The following is an 8,057-nucleotide window of genomic DNA, read 5'->3' as shown; positions in this document are numbered from 1 at the left end:
ATTACTGAAATAAATCAAGTTTTTCAAAATATTCTAATATACTGGCTTTTACCTGTATATATATATATAGGGGTGGGTGATAAGGTACATATTGGTATGAATTCTAGTTTAAAAAAAATATACAAATAAAACATATAAAAAAATAAGTAAAATAAAAATAAAACAATAAAAATAGCATTTAAATGTAAAAGCATACAAAATAAATGGCATTGTTAAAAAGGAAAAATTCCTTATGATAGCACCAAATCAGGTAAGTGTTCTTCTCTTCGTGTCTACTATTTGGCTCGTTGACCAGAGTTGTGCATTTTATATTCCTTTCTGCGCAACTATTTGTTTAAAAAAAATAAAAATTTAAAATAAAAAAATATTTCTTAACTATTAATTGTATACGCAGGTAAAAGTAATTATGAAACCACAACACAGTATCATTGCCGTGTCAATACAGCTAGTGAGTGTGCCATACACTTACTAAGCGTGATTTACCCATCAATACTAATACTGATATTTTTTGAACTTCACAAATTTTCCAAGATCATGAAATTATTTTGTGATTTTTATGTTTAAATTAGTGGATCATGATTATAATCAAAATATAACACAGCAAAAATTTTAGGCAATATCGAAAAATCTAATGACAATAAATACTTAAGTCTAATAATTTACTTTATTGCATAAAATTGTTTTGAGCATAATTAATCAAATAGTGCAAAATAAGTAAACATGAACAAAAACGAAATGGAAGCATTTATTCCATTACTTTGTAAAAAAACATAAATATGACAATATCCTAATAAAAAAATAGATGAGAGGAAATGAATGTGGGAGCAAAATCATGACAATCCACAAATCGTTTATTTTTTCATATTTGAAATTTTTCTCTAGAATGTCCAAGTTGGAATCATTTGAGATTAACACTTTTTAACCCCACATCTTTGTAGCTGCCATGCGTACTGCCGCCATTCTTTACCTCTATTCTTCTGTGCAGCCACCAGAGACGCCCCCTCATCCCCCCTCCTCTTGCTTCTATCACTTTCACAGCTAATTGTAGAAAAAGAGATTTTCTCCTTTGAGGCCTTGTCTCTTAGGTAACACCGCTCCTGCATGAAATGAGATGGATTGATGCAGGGAAGAGGCAGAGAGGGGCACACCAGGAGGCAAAAGGAAACAGGCAGAGCTTGAGGTCGGATGCACAGCAGCGTGGACTTACACACAACTAGTCTAGCTGAAGGTGGACACATTATTAATAACTGGGACTGGCATAAAACATGCATGATGAAGGTGCATATTGTAAGTATTGGCATAGTTCACTTTTTCACTTGCAACAGGTTGATTCTACAAAATAGAAATGATCGGCTTACGAGATGAGACCTTTTTAAAAGACTGGATTTGTACAACATAGCATAATTTTCACAATTTTCTTCAGTTTATTCGATTTTTTGTTTGTTTGTTTGTAAGCCACTCCTGCTTCTTCTACAGAAACAAAGCTTTTGCAGTGACCGAGGGTGCAGGAGTTGATTGTCCAAACGCAATTCTTGTATACTCCTCATCCAGGAGTTGTGGATGGACATCAGGCCCCTGACTCTCACACATACTCGGATTTTTTTCAACATCGTTTCCACCGCGGCCGTGTGTTCCCGGGAGGAACTACATTCTAATAAGGATTAGAATTTAGCAAAAAATCTGTTTTTTTTACTTCCTCCAAAGTAGTCTGGAAGCTTTTGTTTACCTTCACATGCCTTGGAGTTTGTTTTGTGTGTGTAATTATAATATGAAAGAAACAAGTGCACTTCAATGCAAATGTGTGAATTAGACTTGATAAATGAGTTATATATGTTCCCTTTTGTGCAGGAACTTTCCATTAGTGTGCAAAATTAGAACACTGTGAAAAAAGTTTTTTGATTTCAAGAATTTGTTTCAGACTCAGGAAGATTTTACAGTTCAGTTTTTAAATTAGAGTGTGTACCGGAAGTTTTGAACTTTTTTACAATATTTCAAATTTTATGACATGCAGTGGTACCGCAATTTTTGTTAATAATTAGTTCGAAAGGGCCCATTCAAAATCGTATCGTACAAAAAAACGAAACAAAATTAATATTTTCATAAAGAACAATTATAGTTTTACACACAAAAAACATGCAAATGCATTTAAATGATGATTGAAATGGATAAATGAACATTTAACATCAATTTTAGTTTCATTGAAGACTTTTGACTGCATTAGGGCGGCAGGGAGAGGGCTTAACATAACATAGCACCATAACAGTGTGGTGCGTTCAGTGACACTCCGTAAACAGGGACTCTAAGGGTCTTCCATCCATCCATTCATCCATTTCCTCCCGCTTGTCCTTTTCGGGGTCGTGGTGGGTGCTGAAGCCTCTTGTTGACTTCAATTGGATTATTACTGTATGTTACTGGACATCTTTTTATGGCTCTATGGCTTTAGCTAAAGGTCTGAATTCCCAGACAGGTTGGTTTTTCATACATTTAAATAACATTAATAACATAATCACCAATGTGTGTTTAACCGTATTAAAACCGAGAGAGCGTTTGACAACTGGTACGTATTTCTAATGAAAATGTTTGCCTTAAACCGAGTTATAGCCTCCAGAACCCCCCTCAACCCCGAAAGGGCCAACCGGTAGAAAATGGATGGATGGATACTAAAACCGGGACGTATGAAAACCAAGGTACCACTGTATTGCCTACTCAGAGGCCTAGTGGTTAGAGTGTCCGCCCTGAGATCGGTAGGTTGTGAGTTCAAACCCCGGCCGAGTCATACCAAAGACTATTAAAAATGGGACCCATTACCTCCCTGCTTGGCACTCAGCATCAAGGGTTGGAATTGGGGGTTAAATCACCAAAACGATTCCCGGGCGCGGCCACCGCTGCTGCCCACTGCTCCCCTCACCTCCCAGGGGGTGATCAAGGGTGATGGGTCAAATGCAGAGAATAATCTCGCCACACCTAGTGTGTGTGTGACAATCATTGGTACTTTAACTTTAACTTTAACTTTTTAATTTTGGGTTTTTATAAGTAAGCATCAAAATGACAAATAAATATATTTCCGTCTGAGTATTAGTAAGTCTATAGTATATACGAATTTAACTTTTTGATTTGAACTACTGAAATAAATTAACTTTTCAAAGACATTCAAATGTATTAAGATGAACCTATTAGAATAGTATCATATCTCCTATGGCCATTGTCATATTTTACACTAAAAATGTCTCAATCGAAAGTTCCATTCATCCATCCATCTTCTTCCGCTTATCCGAGGCCGGGTCGCGGGGGCAGCAGCCTAAACAGGGAAGCCAAGACTTCCCTCTCCCCAGCCACTTCGTTCAGCTCAATGTTCAAATAACTGTTGGTTCTGCCCCAATATGTAATGTCTTCCTCTTTTACCACTACTCCATCACTAAAAATAAAACTTCATTTTTAATTCTCTGTGTTTGTTTTCCTTGATAAAATGGCGGGGAAACTATAAAAAAATATGAGGCATGTGTAAACTGAGGATATGACAGTGATTTTGTTCTATTTTCTGTGTTATTTATTATTATTATTGTTGCTGATGAACTATAGAATATAGAACTTGCATGGTTAAGGGAAGGAATCAGGTCAGGTTCCTGATTATATGAGTGTATATTTCACTACACGTGCGTACTCAAGCAATGTGAAGGTACATTTAAATGAGTGGTTAACATATCCTAACATAATCCTTACAGCTACTTTACATTCTCAGGATTCCTATGTTGTTAAATGTATAGTTAGTGTCTTTCTTTTGCGTGAACGCATAGTCAAAATGTCATAGGGACACATTTTTTAAATTGTTTTTTACGCTTAGTCCTTTGTCATTTGTAGAAGAACACATTAGTTGTTTTGTTTTTTTTGTACAAATGATCAAATTTGTAATTGACAAATAAAATATACAAATACCTAAGTGACGCCTAATTGGTCCCTGCACGTTGATTGATTGATTGATTGACACTTTTATTAGTAGATTGCACAGTACAGTACATATTCCGTACAACTGACCACTAAATGGTAACACCCGAATAAGTTTTTCAACTTGTTTAAGTCGGGGTCCACGTTAATCAATTCATGGTAGGTGTGGGTGATACCGCTGGTTGTGATATCGATCGAATACCAAATGAATACAGGGTCAATATACCCGATGGAGATACTGATTTGAGGTGGGAATCTTTGGGCACCTTACAATTCGATTACGATTATGATTCAGGAGCTATGATTCGATTAAAAATCGATTATTGATACATGTTTAATTTATATATAATGATGCAGTTTTACATTTGTTTTTGTTTCACTAAATAAGCGTTTATCACTTGCAACATAAAAAAAAACAGTGCACTTGTAATAAAAAACAGTTAAATTAATTCCCACATTTATTAAAATAAAGAAAACTGGAACATAAGTGCCCTATAATAAAGCAGCTGGTCGCTGCAGTCAGCCGTATTTTAGAACTGTCTGCATTACTTTATTTACAATAAATACACCAATTATCAATAATTGACATTTACTAATCGATTTTATAATTGTCCATGTCCGAATTGCGCTGCATCTAAAAATCTATTATTTTCCCCACCTGATACTATTAAGTGTTACTGTTTTTGCACATTTTCATGATCATTATATGATTTTGTTATTTTTGCTTTTAAAATGATGATAATAATGATAATATAATTATAGCCAACAAGACAGGACAAATATTTTAAGAAAGAAAAAAAAAAGATCGACAAACTTTATGAACAATTTACCAATATATACATACAACAATATAAGAGGACAATGTAACAATATTAAAAAATTATACAATTATTCCTTTATACTAAATACAACTATTTGAGCAAAATAAAACAAATATTGAAAACAATATCCAACTTATTCCCTGACTTTGTAAACAAGATAATATATATCAAAACTAAAAACAGAAATAATTTTAAAAAAACAAACAAAAAAACAAACATCATGCTATTATCAATCCAATGCAGACACTATTCTTAGTACAATTGATAAGATAGATGAAGCCCCATTTTGATGCAGCAGGTTTTAAATCTCTAATAAAGGGGGAAAAAAAGAGCTGACTCAGAATAAACAGTAAGTCATGTAAAAACTTCCCACAGATAACTAATTCCAGATGATAATGCCATCATTGCCTCTGATTAGCTACTACTACAAGCAGCACGATGACATCATCACTGACTTTGTGGCTCCATGTCACTGATGAATGGGAGATAAAGGTCAAGGTGAGTAAATAAAGCAGATACAGCACTATGTGGATAAACAGAACTTGATACTTCTGTAGACTGTGTGTGTGCGTGTGCGTGTGCGTGTGCGTGTGCGTGTGCGTGTGCGTGTGTGTGTGTGTGTGTGCATTTGTATGAATAAGCGGGACATGCCTGTATATAAATAGAATGTTTGATTGAAGCTTCAGTGGGTATCAAGCTTCAAGTCAAAATCAATAGACTACTTCAATGTTTTAACATAGTTAGACTCAAGTGCAAGGGGCGCCCCCTTTTGGTTTAAACTTTAAACAAATAAATGAAATAAAACACTCAAAACTCCATTAAACTCTTTTGCGTAAACAGACTTTATATACTGTAGTATGTACACAGTGAGCGATGCAGTGAGTGCTGTCAAATTAATGATATATGCAGCAATCAGCTGCAGGCAACCATGCTCACTCATGAGGAGATAAAAGAGTGTGGCCTTGTTGATTTACAGTAAAGAGACTTGCTGGAGCATTCAGCACCGCTTATAATATTTAGGTGACTTTGTATACATACTCTATGTATAATTCTTACTAAAATAAGACCAAATCCAAAATAAATGCAAACATGTGCACCCACTTCTTCTTTATTATGCATCATGCAATACGCAATTGTAAAAATACAGATCGCACTAAATATTTGTTGATCGGGCAAATTCATGACTGTAACAAATACATGTACTGCATGCAACTGCATATCTTTTTAACTTAAACGTGATTTATTAATGTAACAATCATAACATTATTACACATTCCAAATATTTTATTTTGTTAAAATTAAATTAAACACCGTATTTTTCGGACTGTAAGTCGCAGTTTTTTTTCATAGTTTGGCCGGGCTCCAGTGCGACTTATATATGTTTTCTTCCTTTTTTATTATGCATTTTTGGCAGGTGCGACTTATACTCCGAAAAATACGGTACCTAAAAATCTGCTTGACTTATGATTTCAAAGCAAGTTATCCATCAAATTGTACACTAAAAATTAAAAGCTAAAATTGCTATTACAGTACGAAAAAAAAAATGGCAGCTCAGTTGCCAGAGTTTGACCTTTAAAAAAACCATGGTGTCGTTTTTCCATTCACAGTAATGCACAGTAAAAACAACCGTAGATTTCATTGTAAAAACTGGCATCTCTGTCGCCAGTGTGTGGTACTGTTTTTCTATTGACTGTAATACACTGTAAAAACAACAACTGTAAATTGTATGGTACAAAACTGGTAGATGGGGCGGTATAGCTCGGTTGGTAGAGCGGCCGTGCCAGCAACTTGAGGGTTGCAGGTTCGATCCCCGCTTCCGCCATCCTAGTCACTGCCGTTGTGTCCTTGGTCAAGACACTTTACCCACCTGCTTCCAGTGCCACCCACACTGGTTTAAATGTAACTTAGATATTGGGTTTCACAATGTAATGCGCTTTGAGTCACTTGAGAAAAAGCGCTATATAAATGTAATTCACTTCACTTCACTAGATCAGTTGCTAGAATTTAACCTTTAAACTCAGTGGTAACGTTTTCCCATTTTCAGCAATACACTGTACATACAACAACCATTGATTTTAAGGTAAAAACCTGGCAGCTTGTCGCTAGAATTTTACAGTTAAAAAACAAATGTTACCCATTTTCCTATTTATAGTAATACGCTGTAAAAACAATAACCTTAATTGTATGCTACAAAACTGGCAGCTCAATCGCCACAATTTTACCATAAAAAAACTGTAGTACCGTTTTTCCATTTACAGTAATAACACTGTAACACCATGGATTTTACGACAAAAACCTGGCAGCAAAGTCATCAGAATTTTACAGTATGAAAAACAGCGGTACCGTTTTTTCCATTTACAGTAAAAAGACTGTAAAAAACAACGCAAGTTTTACTACATTTTTTGACTGCAAAATGTACAGATTTTTTTTTTACAGCTTACGTAAAAGCTATAGGTCATAATCAAATAAGTAGGCAATTATGTGATAATATCATGAGGCAAATGCTTATACGTTTTTATTTATATATATTTTCATTGTTACAAGCAGCCATAACTGCGAAGTGGCCCTCAATGAATACAAGTTTGACACCCTTGGTATAACTTATTGTTTTATACCATGGTAATATATTTCCTTATATATGAAAGGGACAAGCAGTAGAAAATGGATGGATGGATGTATCTAGTTCCCTGTTTGTGCAGCAACAGTCCAGGCAAAGATGTGACAGGAATAGGCATCGCTGCCATGACGCTCCTGAGCGAGTTTGTGGCTGCAATTGAGGACCCGGAGAGTGTAAGTATTTATGGGGGTAGGGGTGGTTTTGGGGGGCAGGTAAAAAGCTCCATTCATGTCCAAAGTAAACAATGCAAATGGACTTCTGCCCAGTTGGAGTGTTTTCCCTTTTGCAGAGGACTACTGAAAAACTGATACATTTGACGTGCAAGTTGACTGATCAATTTTGAAACGAGAAAATCAGCCCATGTATGCATGCGCGCTATGTAATGTGCATGCATAATGTAATGTAAGCAATAATGCAGTATACTGGCAGAACTGACAACACTGCATCTCTTAAGGTCCTCACTCCCTCTCATGGGCTACTAAACCCCGATTTATACATTAAAAAAACTAGTGGAAGATGACATCGGGATTCTCTTGCTTAGATTTTTCTTTTAGTGATGTAGACGACGTCCAGGGAACCCACAATGCGTCTACTTGGCCACATTTAGACTTGATTTACCATGTAAACCCGAATCAAAACTGTTCTCGAGTTGCCAAGCCGGGCATATTTCGCACGAG

Source organism: Nerophis lumbriciformis, linkage group LG04, assembly GCF_033978685.3.
Source record: "Nerophis lumbriciformis linkage group LG04, RoL_Nlum_v2.1, whole genome shotgun sequence".
Taxonomy (NCBI): domain Eukaryota; kingdom Metazoa; phylum Chordata; class Actinopteri; order Syngnathiformes; family Syngnathidae; genus Nerophis; species Nerophis lumbriciformis.
This window is presented reverse-complemented; position numbering follows the sequence as displayed.